The 19,024-nt window shown below is 44.0% G+C and overlaps 1 protein-coding gene across 1 annotated transcript in view; it reads right to left on the bottom strand.

Annotated features, from left to right (window-relative positions):
• Positions 1-18,453, bottom strand: part of LOC144770662 (uncharacterized) — a 93,103-nt gene extending 74,650 nt beyond the window's left edge. The window contains exon 1 of the mRNA XM_078655374.1: positions 18,155-18,453. The gene's annotated coding sequence lies outside the window, so the exon portion shown is untranslated. The remainder of the gene's footprint in view (positions 1-18,154) is intronic.
• Between the last annotated feature and the right edge of the window lie 571 nt (positions 18,454-19,024).

Genomic DNA, 19,024 nt, shown 5'->3' on the forward strand with positions numbered 1-19,024 from the left:
GGAAAAGCATGTTTACAAATACATCCTAATTTGGCTGGCGGTGTCTGATAGACACTGCCAGCCAAATGAGAGCTTTTCCGCCGCGGTTGTAATCCGACCGCGGCGGAAAAGCAGCGGACAGAAACCAAGACCCACCAGCCATCGTAATGCGGCGGTGGGTCTTTGGTGACTCCGCAGAGGATTTTCCGCCTCCTCCGGGCCGGAGGTGGCTTCCGCCGGCCCGGAGGAGGCGGAAAATCCTCCATCCTAATCGGCCCCTATGTTTCTGCGGTCGACAGGGTCCGACTCGGGCACCCAATAAAAATTGACTGTGGTCTTCACGTTTCTAGTTCCAATAAACAATTTTTTAAACAAAGTGCATGTGCGGTTTTATTAAATACAGCCTAATGAAAGGTAGCTCAGGGAGTCAAGACATCTGCTGCCAAAGTCCACACGCATCCTGGAGGTCATGGTTTGGATCTCTGAAGGAACTGCTTTTCCTTCTTCTAAGGTCATAATATGAGTGCTACTGGGTTGGTATAATATTAACCCCTGTCATTTTCTATTCTATTCTTGGCTAGAAGTGATTTATCAGCAGGGGCAGGAATCTTTTTTTTTTTTTGCAGTTTTCTATAATGGGAACTTGACCCAAAGTAATTGGAGACCTACACATGAGCACTAGTTACATTACAGAAGATCATATACATTTTTATTTTAGGCACAGGAACATTAAGTGATATGCCCAGAGTCACAGGATGTTGAGCTCATATCAAGGCTTGAACTTGATTCCCCAGTGTCACGGAAATCATGCAGCAATGAAGGGCCAAATTATGTAGCCGAGTTTAGTAAATTATGTGGCAAAAAAGGCAAATTATGCAGCATAATGTGGCACATTATCTAATAGTATTATTTTTTACATTTTTACACTTGTTAATGTTGTATCGCAATAGTTCAAGTTTAATATCTAAATACAGCAATATGCAACACAAAGGTGACCAGTCAACTTTTGCAACGAGCCTTCCACTGCACAGCAACACATGCAACTGCATTTTTAGTAACTTTTGAACCGATTGAGCTACAAGTATTTTTCTTTTTTTATTCAAATCTGCAGATTGTGCATCCTAGGGCTGATTTTACTGGATTCAACAAGCCTGCTGATATGGGGTGTTACTCCAAAACCAGTCCCAAGATGCTGGTTTCCAGTCCAGGAAAGACCTAGCTTGACAGTTCCGGCTGGACTATTCCCATGAGGAACAGGGTCAAGACTGATTTGTGTATGACTGGGTCTGAACTGGGGGGAGCGAAGTGAGCTAAAAAACGGTGACGGATTCAACCCAGATCTGTGACTGGAGGTGAGTGTCTGAAAAGTGTCAGCGCTCCATCCATCATCTACTTGTGTTTGCTTTGTCTAGGAGGTATACACAAAACCCAAATGCCAACTACGCCAAGTCACGGGACCAGAGACAGCCTGCAGGCACCAAAAGGCTAAGCAAGAAAAAGCCAACTTCCTAAAAGTGGCATTTCCAGAATTGTAATTTAAAATCAGACTTCCCTATAAGTTAGGGATTTCAAATTAGGATTTCACAGACATCAAATTTGAATCAGTTATATCTTCCCATTTGGAAATTACACTTATAAAATTTTATACAATAATCGCAATGTAATCAATGGGAGATATAGGCCTTGAAGTAGTGAAAAACGAATTTAAGAGTGTTGTCTTTGAAGCATCATTTAGTATATTGTCTTGATGCATTCTAGTATTTCCCAAAAATATTCATAATGTAAAATCAGTGTAACATGTTTCAACAAGATTATGGGAAATATGAAAATCAACAAGCAATGGCAAAGCTAATAGGTCTAACATTGGTAGTCAGTCTTTTGGTTTGTCAATGCGGTCTTATTTTGACATGGCGTTTGTAAAATGTTTTTGTTGTGGGAAGTGCCGGGCCCTCACCATTGTAACAAACAGACAAAAACAAAAATATTTTTTGGTCTCAAAAAGCACATATTGCCACAGTAGTTCTGGCATTGAACAAAACTACTTTGTGTGCCGATATGCTTCTTGTGAAAGAGCAGATTGCTATCACTCACATTGAAGCCAGCTAACAGATAGATAAAAACAGAGACAGACGTTTATTAAAAACAAAAGGTCTTGGTTAAGGCCAGACCAAATTAGGGGTCCAGTTCATAAAGAAAGTCACAAAAGTGTATCCATACCATATGTAATGTTATCTTTTTTTTTTGTAATTTTATTTTGCATAGTTACTTAAAACCATTGCAATACAAAAAAATATAAAAAAAATAGGTTAAGAACAAAGAATAATAAAAGTACAGTTCTAATAAAAAGGAATAAAACATTCACATTTCCTTGGTTCGAATGTGCACGCAGCAACTTCGTAAGCAGTGAAGTTTTTTTTTTTTTTTTAAAGTTCAACTTTATGATTCTAAAATGTTTCTACTTTCCCGATGTCATCATAGGCTCTTTGAGTCAGTAATGTCATTCGACAAAGTGATATTAGATCAATAGTACAGGGACCGTTATAGATTAATTTCAGGCATCTTTTTTTCCACCGCCATCATAAATTTTACGAAGCTACAGCTCAGGCGAGAGTCATGGGAAGAAAAGCAAGCCAGAACTGCCTTCCTTCGTGTGCGGATTCCTTGCCGATTGAAGTGGTGTTTCAACAAGTATTTCCGTTCATCGTGTAATTTCTCGCAAGAGCATATCAAATGCAGCATGTCCTCTTGCCCCAAGCCACATAGCCGACAAAGGGGGATCAGCTTTTATTTTAATCCAGCGTGGGAGATTTTGAGTGCAGGGTAGCAGGCCCAGCCTGTGCTTTAAGAAGCGCGTTTTGATGGATTTGGAGTATCCCTCGCCAAAGTAGCTCTGTGGTGCCTTAGTAGTATACGAGTTTAGGGTCATCCAGCCATGCGTTCTTTTAGAGAGGGCTGCCTTGTCTTGGACCCATGATAGCTGTTTGATCGATTTCTTGACCAATTTTTTAAAAGTTATATGATTTACTGGGGTATCCCAGAGCTGCTCTAGTCCCGTGTTCGTCCGGCTGTCCAGTAGGAACTTGGCTGCTGCAGAGGACGGATGTTGTACTAACTCACTCCACAAATATTAATTTAATGTTCCCTGTTTTGATTTCCTCACTTTGTCCCAGGCTATCATGTAGGCTCCCTGCCTTGCTAGGAGCTGTTGCTCGATGCCAAATTCTAGCCTGATTTGAGCCGGTGAGGTTTGTTTGGGCAGGCTGAATATGATTCTGTAAGCAGCTGTTATTGTATTGTCAAGGATCTTGCCATCCCTTCCTCTAAGTGCCTCACTCCCATAGGTAATTGTTGGGAGAAGTTTAGCGCGAATTACTTGCGTCAAGGGCAGAAGAGGGGCCAGAAAGTTTGCGGTTTAGAGACTTCTGCGAAATTGCCAAAGATAACCCTATCCATGCCATATGACTTTCCATTAGTACAGGTATACGTATTCCATGAATTCACAAGAATTTACATAAGTAGACCAGGAAATCGCACTCCCAGAAAATATTTGTAAACTGTATTTTAGCATGAGCAACTGTATATCTATAGGTTTGCTCATGCGAAAATCTGTTGAGTGCTTACAAGTTCACTTTCTCTCCAACCACTTTTTTCCCAACCCTATAAGAAGTTTTACTTCTGCCCTTGTCAGGAGTAAATTTCAACCTTTCTCAATATTGGAAAAGATTAGGGAAGATCTGCTGAAAATCTTTAAACATGCAAGTTAGTAAGTTTGCACAGGTTCAAAAGGGCATTCCAATCCGAACTATTGCTTACCACTACCTCCAGTCCCAGTATGTAGATCTGCAGAAAGATGGCAAAATAAGGAAATTGCTAGTATTTAAGCCCTACTATAGTATTAACACTGGCATAATCAGAGCTCTTATATAATGAGACTACTACCATAATTTGCTGCCACACTACATGGCACCAAAGGGACAAGTAGATTTTTCTTGCAGGACATGTTTATGAAGCAATCTGTCCTATGGACAAGTAGATATTTTTTATTAAATTTCACACCCCTGAAGACAATATTTTTGCTTACAATATTCTGACATACATCCTGATATTCTGTAAAAAACTGTGCATTTGATGCAAATGACAAATGGCTTGGTAAAGAAAAACAGGGACACATAAGATTACATTATGAAGTGACAAGCACATGGGGCTATTTTCCATTTTAACAACCTGCCTGTGTTAGTAGGATGTAGTCACTGCTTTTTTTTCTATGAACAATGTCACGCAGTCATAGTTCTAATGCAGAGCTATTTTTAGTGGTGCAGACTCAGCTGTTATAATGCACACATCAGTATAAAAGACATGAATTTGTTAAAGTTACTCAATATTTTTGTAACGTATTGGTGTAAAACCTTTTTTTTAGACTCTAATTAAATTTTACGGTCCTATGGAAAAAAATTAACTTTTTCATGCGAGGGCTTGTCCTGTCAGGACTCTTCCACTGATAACATTGATATCAAAGGTCATGGGACAACACTTCCTGCCATGACATCACTTCCTGTAAGTTCTCAAATATGACTTGCCAGCTGAGTTGTTGACATAAAATGTCATCCTGGCCTCCGATTCAAAGTGACTGGACTACCCTACTTCAAGGAATTTATGACACTGAGTGAGAGAGCAAGTGAGAGAAAGAGTCCAAGAGAGAGAAGGAGAGAGAGAGTGAGAGAGAGAGAAAACGAGAGCAGAGTACATGATTTTAGTAACAAATACTCTTACTCCAAAGTCTGCCATAGCAGCACTGTAGGACTCCCGCAATGTGAGCTTTCTACAGCTGTCTAATAAGTAATGTACAACAAAGCACTGAGACATTCCTAGCAATAGAATGAGGTCTCTCTGTAGTGGCCGGCCAGTGCTCTAAGACCACAGCTCTGTGATATTCTTAACAGGGATGACCATTAGTGTGGTAAGACCACAGCACTGTGATATTACAATCCGCATGGCGAGTTCTCACAGCAATGTAATGCAATCTCACAGCGGTGAACCATCTGTTCTGTAAGACAAGAGCACTATGATACTACAATCTGCAGTTATCACACCGGTGACACATCTGTGCTGTATGCGAACAGTGCTGTGATATTACAATCCGAACGGTGAGTTCGGATGTATGACGTTACAACGCATACTTTTACAACGCCTACCTTTACAACGCATTTTTTACACCGCAACATCCATTATAACGCACACCATTACAATGCATGCCATTACAACGAATTCTTTGAAACTACCTTTACAACGCATTCCACTACAACGCATACTACATTTACAACGCATACCATTACAACGCATTGCATGTAAGGTAAGTGTTGGATAGTGTAGGGGTAAAAATTACTATTCTAACTCCAGGGGGTGCAGCAGTAGGGTAAGTGTTGGATAGTGTAGGGGTAAAAATTACTATTCTAACTCCAGGGGGTGCAACAGTAGGGTAAGTGTTGGATAGTGTAAGGGTACTATGTGTTGTAAAGCTATGCGTTGTAATGGTATGCGTTGTAATGACTGCGTGGCATGCGTTGTGGTGGTGTGCGTTGTAGTGTCATGCGTTGTAATGACTGCGTTGTAAATGCATGTGTTGTAATGGATGTTGCGTTGTAAAAGTTTTGTTGTAATGGTAGTGCGTTGTAAAAGTTGCGGTGTAAAGGTTGTTTCCCGTGAGTTCTCACAGTAGTGGGCAGTAATTGCTTTTCGACCACAGCACTGTGATATTACAGCAGTGGCCATTGGTGCTGTTGAAGCACACCACTGTCATTACAGTCTGCGTGGTGAGGTCTCACAGCAGTGACACATCAGTGCTGTAAGACAAAAGTGCTGCGATATTACAATCAGCATGTTGAGTTCTCACAGTAGTGGCCAGTCTGTGCAGTTTGACCACAGCAATGTGATATTTCTCACAGCAGTGATCATTGGTGCTGTTAGACCACAGCACTGTGATATTCCTAACCAGACTGACCAACTTTGAACCTGAATGAATACGGAGTCCATCCCTCACAGTAAGGCAGAGCAATATGGGCAGCAGAAGAGAAAACAGATCACTGAAAGGTAATCAGTGGTTTCTTCAGGTGGGGGTCGAACCTGATGCCTGGAGCAGATGCCCAGACCCCAGCCAAAGCTTTGCAAGAAAAGAGCCACACCAAAACCAAGCAGACAGCAAAACATGCCTGTTAGGGGCAGATTCACTGGTAAAGTTGGCTCAGTATTTTCTGGCTAAATAGTTAGATAGCACTGCCATCAGAATATAAAAGAATACAAGCTTTGGCAAATCCAATAGGTCTTCCCTCTGAGAGAGCTATTGGCTTTGGCAATGTGTTTATCCATTATGCACACCAGTCCGGCTACTGCTCAGCATGGCTAAAAGTTAGTGGCATGGAGTGGGATTGGATGGGGTAGTGTGGAATTGAGTAGGTTGGGGTAGATTGAGCTTGAGTAGAGGTGGGTAGATTGGCGTAGAATGGAGTGGGGATGATTGGGCTAGATTTAGGTTAGATGGAGTAGGGTAGATTGAAGTCGGGTAGTGTGGGGTGAAGAAAGGTATATTGGAGTGGTGTAGATTGGGGTCGAAAAGATTGGGGTAGAGTGGAGTGTGATAGACTGGAGTGGAGTCGGGTAGATGGGAGTAAAGTGGGTTAGACTGGGCGGATTATAGTAGGGTAGAATGGAATGGTGTGGGGTAGATTTGGGTAGTTTGCAGTGGGGAAACTTGGGGTAGAGCGGAGTGGGGAATATTGGGGAGTGGGATTGATTGGAGTGGTTTGGGGTAGATCAGGATGGGGTGGGGTAGAGTGGAGTAGATTGGAGTAGAGTATATTGTGAAAGTTTAGAGTGGGGAGGTAGGGTAGATTGGTTTGGGGTAAAGTGGAGTAGATTGGGGTGGAGTGGGGTAGACGAGTGGAGTAGATTGGAGTGGAGTGGGGTCGAATGGAGGGGGGAAGATTGAAGTGGGGTAGATCGGGGAGTGGGATATATTGGGGAAGATAGGAGTATAGTGGGGTAGACTTGGGAAGAGTGGAGTGCAGTGGATTGGGGTAGATTGGAGTGGGGTAGACGGGAGTGGACAGGAGTAGATTGGAATGGAATTGAGTAGATTATGGTGGAGTTGTGTAGAGTGGAGTGGGGTAGATTGGAGTTGAATATATTGGTTGGATTATGGTAGGGTAGATTGGAGTAAAGTGAAGTGGGGTATTTTGTGGAGTGTGGTAGATTGGTGTAGATCAGGATGGGGTGGGGTAGAGTGGAGTAGATTGGAGTGGAGTATAGTGGGGGAGATTGGAGTGCGAGATTGGGGTAGACTAGGGTAAAGTTGAGTAGATTGGAGTAGATCGGAGTGAATTGGGGTAGATTGGAGTGGAGTGGGGTAGACTGGAGGGGGATAGATTGAAGTGGGGTAGATCGGAGTAGCATGGAGTGGGAAATATTGGGGTAGATTGGAGTGGGGTAGACTGGGGAAGAGTGGAGTGCAGTGGATTGGGCTAGATTGGAGTGGGGTAGATGGGGAGCAGAGGAGTAGATTGGAATAGAATTGGGTAGATTAGGGTGGAGTGGTGTAGAGTGTAATGGGTAGATCAGAGTGGGATTAGTTGGGTAGATTATGGTAGGATAGATTGGAAATTCAGGATGGGTATCAGGGTAGGACAGATTTGAATGAAGTAGAGTGAGGTAAATTGGAGTGAGACCGACTGGATGGGGTTAATTGGGAGTAAAGTAATTTGGGGTCGAGTGGGGTAGGGTAGATTGGAGTAGGGTGGATTAGTGGGGAGTGGGTTAGATTAGTCTGAGGGGTAGATTTGGGTGGCATGTGGTAGACTGGAGTGTAGTGGAGTGGGGTAGATTGGGTAGAGTGGAATGGAGTTTGGTAGATTGGGGTAGAGTGGAATGGGTTAGATTGGGTGGGCGGGAGTAGTTAGACTGGAGTAGGGTAGAGTGGAGTGGGGTAGATTGGAGTAGAGTTGGATAGCTTGGAGTGGAGTGAGATATATTGCGGAAGAGTGGAGTGGGGTAGAATCAAGTGAGTATAGTGGGGTAGATTTGGGTGGACTGGAATGGGGTTAATTGGGTGGATTAAAGTTGGGTAAATGGGAATGGAGTGGGATTAGATTAGAGTGGAGTGGATTGGTGTGGGTAGAGCGGGGTGGAGCAAAATGCAGTGGGGTGGAATGGGGTAGATTGGAGTAGAATGGAGTTGATAGCAGTAGATTGGAGTCAGGTAGATTGGTCTGGAGCATATTTGGGAGGGGGAAATTGAGATGGCTAGAATTCAGTGGGGTGGGGTAAATTTGAGTGGGGTAGATTGGATGAAGTTAAGTGGGGTAGATTGGGTAAAGTGGAGTGAAGTGTTGTAGTGTGCAGCGAGTAGGATAGATTGTGTTAGATTGGAGTGGGATAGACTTTGGTGGAGTGGGGTAGATCGGAGTGGACTGGGGTAGGTTACAGTGGAGTTGGATACAATGCAGGGGAATTTGGAGAGGAATGGGGTAAATTGAAGTGGAGAAGAGTGGAGTAGGGTAGATTGGAGTGAGTGGGATTGGAGCTGGATTGGGGTAGATTGTAGGGGGTGAGATTGGAGTGGGGTAGACTGGGGTAGGTTTGAGTGGAGTGCAGTAGAGTGGGGTGGAGTGAGGTAGATTATAGTGGGGGTTGATTGGGTAAATTGAGTGGAGTGTTATATGTTGTAGTGGAGAGGAATAGATTGAATGGACTGGAATTGGGTAGATTGGAGTGGGGTAGAATGGATCATAGTGGAATGGACAGAGTTAGACTAGAGTGGGGTAGATTGGGTTAGAGTGGGCTAGATTGGAGTGGGGTGGGTATACTGGAGTGGAGTGGGGTAGGTTGGAGTAGGGTGGGTTAGATTGGGTGGAGTGGGGTAGATTGGAATGGAGTAGAATGAGGTAGATTGTAGCAAAGTGGAGTGGTGTGAGGTGCACTGGAGTGGAGTGAGGTAGACTGGAGTGGGCTAAAGTGGAGTGGGGCAAATGGTGTGAAGTGGAGAGGAGTGGAGTGACATGTGTCGTGGAGTGAGTGGCGTAGATTTGAGTGGGTGGAGTTAAGTGATGTGGTGAGGCATGTCGCAGAGTGTCTTAGAGTGGAGAGGCATAGAGTGGAGTAGCACGTAGTAGATTGGACTGGAGATTCACAGAATGGAATGGCGTGGTATAGAGGTGAGTGGGCTACTGTGGACTGTGAATGGTGTGGCAGAGCACTGCCATTAGAGAAACACATTTTTTATTTGAAATGTTCATTACATTTGCACCGCAATATGGTTTTGCTGCACAAACAATATGTTGTGGAAATGTCATAACATAGTGTATTGATATTTTTTTATCGTATTCAAATATTTGTTTCCATCACACTTCAGAATGACAAACAAAATTGCTTTGTTTTCACTAGTTCTGATATATTCTGAAAACATCAGCCCAGTTCTTGTTTTGTGCTACAAAAAAAACATCCTGCACCTTCTCTTTCATGAATACTCTGCAAGATTGTCACACAAATTCTCTCACTTTGAAGTCAGAGAAAGAAAAGTAAACACCAAGCTCCCTCGGAAGAGAGAGCTTGACATTTGGCCTCTATCTTAGAATGCTTAGCAGATGTGACAGGAGAAGAACAAGATTTAAAGACCTGTTTACAGAAAGCGAGTTTGTGGAAAAATACAGTAAACAAGTTTTGACCAATGGAAGGGACAAACTCAAGCTGGCCAGCCTAAAGCAAATAATGCCAGCAGATAGAAAGCCAGAAAATTTGAGATACAAGCCACAAAACCAATGGTAAGCAATGGCCGGAATGCATTCCTAGGTCGGTCAGGTTTCTAAATGTTCGCAGGATGTCTTTAGCAAATGAGACAGCTGCACTGTCCGGTAGGCTTCGAGCTAAAAATGACAGAAATCATAAAAATACCCCAAAACAACATAATATAACATCATAATGTCTACCCCAATAGTATCAAAAGAGCACAAGAAAAAAATATAGAAAGAAAAAAACAGGAAACAATTCCTACGTGCATAAAAGTAGAATATAAAAAATATAAAAAATGGCATAAGTGGTGTGTCTCTTAAGGTATTTTTTTTTATAACTGTGTAGGACTTTTTAGTTGTTTTTGCATGTTGCACGTTTATGTTTGTTTAACACTTTAAGGTTTTATATATCTCAGGAGGATAGATAACAAAACAGAGCGATATTAGCACGTATAAATACCGTTCCTAATACACAATGAATATAGATTTATATTTTGAGATTGCGCCTGCAATGCTAAAAAAAAAAAAAATTGACTGACTCAGTATTGCATCTTTCCGGGTTCGCAAATAAACATAGTTGAGTTGGGAAGTGAGATAAGATTTCTTTGGCGGGCGTGGGAGTGCGTGAAGTGGCGTCAGCAGTGAGGCCGGATCTACTGCCTCGGCGCGACCGGAAGTGTTTCATCACAGGGTCACTAAAGGTCTCCTTGGGATGTTCGCGGTTCTTTAGAAATCCCTCCATACCTTGGTGTGGGACTGTGCGTACTGCCTACGTACAGATAAAGCAATGTCTTAAAAGGCAAATGGAGGCGCTAAAATCTCGACCCATGCGAGTATTCAATGCCTCGTCAGGGGTAGTAGTGCTACATCAATACAATTAAAATACAAAAAATTGTATACGAAGAATAAAATCGAGAACCACAGAAAGATAATGCCAATTATACACAAATAGGTTTTCATATGGCGCTTTCCAATGAGCACGCCAAATGTACCAACCTGGTATCCAGAATCAAAAAATAATCGTTGCTTAACACAACTTCTTCTGTGATTACAGTTATGTAATTGTTTATTGCAATACAAGCCATTTCCATACGGAAGTATTAAGTTCATTGACCATATTCGGCTGAGCCGCTGTACATTTTTGATCTACAATGCTGTAACATCACATCTGTTCTTTATAAATAATTGGAAACCTCGTCAAATTTCACATTTCAGAAATGTATTTAGAAATGACTTGTATTCCAATAAACAATGAAGGGCCAGGTGTATGACCATTTGAAATTTGCGAGTCTAATTGCGAGTTTTTGTGGATCGTAATTAGAGATTCGCAAAATCAAATGTACAGACACATTTATTGATTCCCAGTGGGTTGCAAACGGACATGCCTCCTCAATATTCACGAGGCAGGTCGCAATTTGCGACCCATTGGGAATGGCTACAATCACAGGGATGGTGGCCTGCTGGGGTCAGCAGACCACCATGTCTGTGATTGCTTTTTTAATAGAGCAGCATTTCATTTGTAATGCAGCCCATTTTTCTTAAAGGAAAGCGGGCTGCATTACAAAAATGAAAAGTTTTCATTTTTTAAGAGTAGGCAGTGGTCTGTGGGACCACTGCGTGCTATTAGAAATGTTTTCACCCACATTCACAAAAGGGAAGTAGTCCCTTGGGGAACCTTTCCCGTTTACGCATTCCCAGTCACATTCCTACATACCAGTGCAACTCGCTATTAGGAAGGGATGTCCAAAACACTCCCCTTCGTAATAGAGACTCTTAAACCTTATTTTGTGAATCGGAATCAGCTTACCTTGTCGCAAAATAGGGATGGTTTATGTCAAAAAGCTTTTTACCGGTTACAAACAGCCTGATGGGATCACATAAGAAGTTGTGTTCAGCAGGATTTTTTTAATGGGATTTTTCCTAGTCGTATGTGCTGCAAATCTGGATATCAGATTTGTATATGGCATCTTTTATACTATAGACTCATCCTGAAGCGTTCCTGAGCAGATCACACCGCCAATTTTTGTTAAAGTACAAGAATTTGGGTTTACCGAAGAAGCTAATAGTTTAAGCAGGAAGGTTCCATGAGTCGAAGGAAGGAACTCATATGTTGGAAACCATATGTTTCAAAATCTCTTCTCCTTAAGACTTTGTTGGTGCAGGTAATTCCAATTCATCAGCCGACACATGTTTCGTTTGCACCAGCAGCTTTTTCAAGGTTTTAGTAGATTATGTAATCCAGTGAAGCCATGTTAATATGTTTCATGTATCTGTCAAAAACACATATACACTGTGTATTTACTGGATAATTCAGAGATTTAGCTATGCCATCGCTCACCTGTCCTTAAATGCGGCCCCAGCAAATCTTTAATTTACTATTGTCAAACTACACAATTTTTAAAACTTGCTTCCTAGGCTTGCCACAACTAGGCCTATGCTTCTCAATTTACCACTTTAGAACGATGGCATGCCAAGTTGGCTTTGCCAGTTTGGGAACTTGTTCAACACCTTAATATCACTACAGATTAGTTTGCCCCTAGACTGGGTTTCAACCCAACAACCGGTGCCTTAATTCCATGACCTTATGTTTTTTTACATTTATTTTTGTTTCAGTTTAAGTTTTTTCTTCAGATTTGGCTGGCACAACAGGCAACCTCCTAATTAACCTGCATGGACAGGCTGTCCTGGCTGTAGGTGTTAGCGACTACTGCTACCTCACTGAGCAATAACAGGTTCATTTTGAACTGCACAACACACTGCACAGCAGTGCAGTGTGTGGTGTCGTGGGTGGTAGGCCCGCATGCTGGATGAGTAACAGCACAGATACATTGAGAAGGGTACTGGAACTGGCCCTGGGCACATGCGCCCGGCCCCTTTTCTTTGCAGGGTCACCTGGCTGGTGACGCCTGTGATGGGTGGGTGTATGGTGCGAGGTGCAAACAGGCAGAACACTAGAACGTGTCCAGCAGGACACTACACTCTGGACTGTGGGGCGCTACATATACCACGACGAGAAAACGAGCACAACCTCTTTTTAATGTAACTAAGCGTTGCCTAGTTTATAAATATCCTCTGTAAACGTGGGTATACCATGAGCAACACAAGTCGCAACTACTAAGAATCGTGGTGTAGGAAAGTATCACGTACCAAAATTATGTTTTGTGACTAGACTCCTGATAGGCTGCATATGTACTGAAGACGTTTGCATTAAGAGTTCCACACGCCAAATTAGTTCTGTCTCGTTTCATCGTCCGTAAATCCGCCACCCCACCCCGTCAACAGAGGGCGCAGCAGAAATGTATGGACCTAATAAACCAGGGCTGTCGCTGGATGTGTAGTCCAGCAGCGAGGGTACTGGTTGTAAAATAATCGCAGCACCAACACTCCATAAAACACCGAACACTGCGCTCCAAGACACATTTCATTTTGCCTTTTTTTGTTAAATAAAAGAATGACAATATAATAAGAAACAATACAAATGACGTCATCAAAGATCCGGCCGCGTAACAGCATCATACAACGTGGTGTTAAATCCAAGACACATTTTATTTTTATAGAAATGTTTGTCTCAAGTGTAATGTAAATAGCTGAATCCCACTGGATTAACAGAATCGCCTCCTCTCCCTCCATATGTACAGCGCTTGTTGCTTCCAACCTAGATGTATTTTGTGCTGTGTAAGCGCCGACATTTACAGGTAGATCCCTAAGCAAACTTTAGACAATAAAACGTGCCTCACCTGCACAATAAGTTATTTTATATAGCGCATCAAAAATTCCGCCGTTTCTTAGCGCTGTAAAACAGCCATTAATGTTAACCATTTAAAATGTTTCCTTTTGCATAGAACGAAATCCTCAGCTATGGGCGAGCTTTATTGAAACTCCAACATTTTTCAGAGTCTTCATAGGGAGAGGGGCAGGGCCTGCCATTCTGGATAAGAATTATTCTGCGCACTACGAGGGGAACATCCTTATTGGACGACTGTGCCCAGACTACGGCGGCACTCGGGCACCGTTTGCAGAGCAGCGGGAAGGAGCTGAAGAGAGGGGTTAATTCATGCATGCAAGAAACACTGGTCAAAATCACAGCTCCTCCGGCTCCACCCACGCAACCATGTGATCTCAAGCAGATTGCATCAGCTCAGTGTCACTATGTGCAGCGCTCCAATGCCCTTGAGCCAAGTTCAAACGCAGAGAGGGGGCACTGGGAGCGTCTTTGTTCGATCCCAGGTCACAGATTAAAATCCGGGCAGGTCCTCGCAACCTTTTATCATTTCGAGCTCTATAAATAAGTACTATTGGCTAACAAAAAACATCTCTTGTGGCGCGTGCCCATTTAGAAAAGAGACATTTTATTGCTTTTTATAAATCTGCCTCTCAAACTGCAATGCTCCTCTGTACATCTGCATGTTGAGCTGGACGCTGCCCTCCTCAGACTCACGCCAGACTCAAATCTAAGTGGACGGGCAGGGTCTGACTGGGACAGGAAAAGGCACAAGCGGCAAAATAAAAGTAGCAGCTCTTAGAGAATCAGATGGCTAAAAAAAAAACAAGCATTTACAATGTGATAGGTCTCGCATTTGCGGGAGTTAGAGATATTGGTGTTGTAGACAGCAACGTCTGTTGCCTAAGTGTTTTGGCTTGGAATGTAGTGGAATGTGGTGTAGAGTGGAATGGTTCGTTGAGGAAGTGTGTGTGCTGGAATTGTGTTGTGTGAAGTGGATTAGTGTACAGTGGAAATGTGTGGATAATAGTTATGTGGTATTGAGTGTACTGAAATTATGAGGAGTGTAATTGTCAGTGTAATTATGTGGAATGGCATTGTGAGTTATGGAGTGGTATGTTGTGGAGTTTAATTAAGGTGTTGCATTTCCTTGAGTTACAGTATTTCGACCCCTAGTTTTTTGTGTAATATCCACTACACATTGTTGGATACCTAATAATTTCTGCAACACGTGCCGTAACTCTCTATGCCATCTTCCTAGTAAATACAATAGGACGGAAACTATCACTGAAATGCAGCTTACTAGGGTTTAAGGTCACCTTTTTGAATCTGCAGAATAAAGAAAACAGCATTGAGTGAGCTAACTTCTGTTAACAATGCAACTGAAATGGAAGATTATACATAGAAAGGAAAAGACAAGTACATGTGTATGCACCTATGAATGCACATTTAAGGGGGATGGCGCTTTCTCATAAGGGGGCACAACCACTATTTCGTTGTAAGGAGGAGTTTCAAATACTAGCCAGAAGAACACTCCAATGGAAATTAATAAACGTTATTTAAGGCACAATAATGACGGAGCTTTTTATTTGAAAGGGAGCTGCAGAGTGTCTACTAGCACCTTCGGTGTGATGTCAACTTCTTTGCGGAATGCTACCCCAGGACAGGCATGTTCTGTTTGTCAACTTGGGATGCCATTTTGTTAAGCGAGTACATTAACTAGAGTAGGCTTTGCACATTAAGCAATCCGCTTCCGAACTCTAATGAACGACTAACATCTGAAAGAGGCACGTGCTGTGAAGAGACGGCAAGGTCTGACGTACAGCTAAACAAAGTCACGCAGTCTAATCGGCTTTTATGGGGCTCGAAAAGCATCTCCTTCAAAAAAGGATGGGGCAGATTTATGAAGGCCTTGCGCCGCCGGTGCGTCATTTTTAACATGGGAAAAGTGACGCACCGGCGGCGCAAGGCCTTCATAAATCTTCCCCGATGTTTGCAGCTTGAGACAAATGTAATTTTCATGATGGAGGGCTCCCTATGCACTAATAAAAAAGGCTCTATTGCCATTTTCTTTCAATTTCCCCCAATCAGTTGGTGTATCGAAAGACTACTGCCTCACATCACATTTTGAAGTTTACACAACTCAGGTTGAGGAGTAACATAAACCAGTCTCCCAATTTGTACTGGTTCGAAACGTTGACACACGGGGCCACTATGCTTCCATCACAGCAGACTTACTTAGCGCCCTCAACACTCCGAGCGCCATCATGAGAGAGGGGGCTGTGCTTAGAGAATGTCAGCTTGGGTAAATAATACACTGCACGGATGTTGCATTGACCTGTGGCAGCTGAGACATTCTTAATTTTTGCGAAATGTGGCCACACACCACGCAGGGTGTTAAGAAAGGGACATGGTTGCCTGCCACCACCTGTGTTCTCTGACACCCTGCTGCTACTGCCACAACTTCACAACCAATTCAGTTGTGCTTTGTTAATCAGTTTCTGCATAGCTCTTTAGTCGCCATGTTGTTGGCCTTGGGCACTGGGGCTGGAACAAGTTAGCCCGTGGAACGGCCAGTTTCCTAATTTGCACTGGTTCGAAACATTGACAATGTATGTTTTTGATCGAATGGGCTTTGGTATAAGTTAGTCTTTTTTGTGGAAAAATACAGTTGACAGGATACTCAAGAGTACATGCTTACAATCTCAACCGTATCAGATTATTACAGCATTGCTTCCAAAGAGGTTCCTAACCGACATTCAACTTAGCGACATTGACCTCCAGGCGCAAAACACCTTTAACCCCTCCCATGCGCCCGCGATTTTGCGGAAGTGCGGCACTTCCGCAAAACGGGCAGGCCGCGTCGGCCACTGGCCGACGGCAGCACCAGCGAGGTAGCATGGAAGTGGTTAATGATTGTTTTTGTGCAGGAAGGTCTATCACCATTATTGGTTATTTATGGGCAGGAAGGGACACCTTTCTGCATATAAACAATTATCCCTGCATCGCAGGAACCTTTGCACTATGGTGCAAGGGTGTCTCTATTGGCACTTAGCAGGTATTTTTAGCGCCAGCTCTAGGGAAAACACAGGGTTGGGCCGTATTCTTGTAAATTCGGTGCATCCCTGTGTTTTGGAAATGACGCAGTGCAAGACTGCAGAATTTGCTGCAGCACCGCGCAGCGCCATTTCCATATACATATGACCCACAATGTCTTAACCACAGTGTTACCAGCCGCCACAACCTGCACTCCCCCACCCACCAAAGAAGTCTCCCTGGAGCACTTTACATTGAGAAGGGGCAGTGTGTGGAAGCCTAGAACCAACGAAATTGAGGTTTAATTGGAAAAAGCACGCACTGGACCTTCTCGGACGGGAAATGTAGCAATCTGCCACATAGTGACGTCAGCGCCGTGCACATCGCACAGACACTTAAGAACCACCTCTGCTGTAACGCACAGCAGGAGGTGAGCGAGCCAGCAAATGAACAGGGGGTCCAGCCACGGTCGGCTCTGGCTCTAAGTGCCCGTACACAAGCCAACCCCTGACAATTCGTGACAGCAACAAACATCACTTTTGGGGTCTCTTCAAAATTCAAAAAAACATATTCAAAAACCGTTTCACCTCAGCACACCAGATTGTATCCTTGAATTAAGATGTGTAAAAGTGAGAGTTTTTAACCATGCACTGAGAAACCTTTCTCCCCCCTGGCCTGAGGACAATGCCATGAGCAAAGTAAAAGGTAAGTCAGAGTTCATGTGTACCCTATGTCGCCTCAGGTTTTAGGTTTTTTACAGATGCAGCAATATTATAGGCAGTGCTTTTGAAACTATGTGGCAGGGGAGGACCAAATTGTGGAGGAGGATCAATTAAATTATGTTGCATCATCAGCCAAATTATGGGGCATACGTGACACATTTGGTGATACTGTCACTCATTTTGACTTTTTAACAAGATAATTCTGTCTGGGCAAAGGTTTCCCTTCAGCAGTAGCGATTTCACACCCAATGCATCAATTAATAAAAGAAAGGTGAGCTGTTAACGTTTGCGGAGGGTCTTCCACTGCTGCAATACGTCACTGTCTTTTTTACTTGTTTGAACTAGAAAAATTGTTTTGTTTTTTTAAATCCGCAGATTATGCAGAAGATGACACAGTATGCATCAAATCCATTACTATGCTGCAGAAAACGTCGCAGCCGGTTTCTTCGCTTCCGTGAACGCTTGCCTCGATTTGGGTTCGAGGTTCTTGCGCCAGGCTTCTGCCTCGAGCTCTCCCGTGAGGCGAGTCACCTCTAGGCGCTGGCCTTGGTTCTTTGTCATCGAAACTGGAGTCAGTCGAGGTCTGTGGAAGGTAGGGTCGTCTGTGAGCGGCACCCTACATTTCACAGCTGACCGAGCGATCACAGGTGAGGGAAGAGGTGCTGAAGAGCACAGCTCCAACAGCAGCACACGGACATAAGAGCAGAGCGGCCACCTGTAACACTGCGCCAACAAGAAGCAGTGGGTGCACCCCAATGCGCACCACCCACGAGGGGCAGCTTAGGGCCCCACAGAACCCCATCATCGAGGCACCATGGGAATGCACCAGTGAGTGCCCTGTCCCTCCACCCGCACAACGGGGAGGGGCCGAGGGACCTCGGATTCGCCTCGGTGCGCTCTGCGGCGTCGATGGTCATTACCTGTGCCTGGACGCGGCTCCTCTCAGCGGCTCCGGATTCCTGTACAGCGCGCGGTCCCGACCAAGCAGAGCCCAGCCCGTGGCGCGCTGCTCTGCACGCCCGTGGCTCTGAGAGCCCACACTGCTCCTCTCGGGCCTCCGCTCCGACTAGTACTTGTGGGGAAATGAGCGAAATAATATGGGTGAAGGGCGGGCTGGGCGTCGCAGGAGGTCAGAGCGGCAGCAGGGGACTTGTCAGCAGGCAGAGCCGCAGCTGGATGGCACCTATGACACCCGCAGATGGCTGAAGTCTGAACTCACTCTCACCGCGCGCGCTCAATGCCCGGGGAGGAGCCTGCCCTTTCCTTATATAGGCACGCCTGAAATGTATGACGGGACCAGTGACGACTGTATCTTCACTCTTTCTTCGACTCTTCCTCTTCCGCCCGTGGTCCCATCTATGCGTCTCACTTCAATGTAACTAATAAAGTTTCAAATAATACTAATAAGTGCATGGTCGACACCACGCTAACCGAGGCAGGGCAGTGACCGGAGAGAAGGGCAGAGGGAAGGGTTCCGGCAGAGGGCTGGAGTTGGCCCAGCAGCCCTGGACTTGGATATAAATCACTTTGGAAACACATACATTAGGATCCATCTGTGGCAAAAGACAGGTGATGTAGTCACAAGGGGCGGAGCTTGGAAAACAGAGCCTGGCTGCAATTTATACGTTTACTCTAAAAACAATCCGCTGGGTAGAAACTGGCAACAAAAAAACACGCGAGAGGAAATCTGCTCTAGATGACTTATTTGGTCACAAAAGGGGCTACATTTTTAAATATTTTACAGGATTAAGGTACCTGCTGCAGAGGTCACTGTGTGTCCAGCAATTTTG

The sequence above is a fragment of the Lissotriton helveticus genome, chromosome 7 (genome assembly GCF_964261635.1).
Source record: "Lissotriton helveticus chromosome 7, aLisHel1.1, whole genome shotgun sequence".
Lineage (NCBI taxonomy): Eukaryota > Metazoa > Chordata > Amphibia > Caudata > Salamandridae > Lissotriton > Lissotriton helveticus.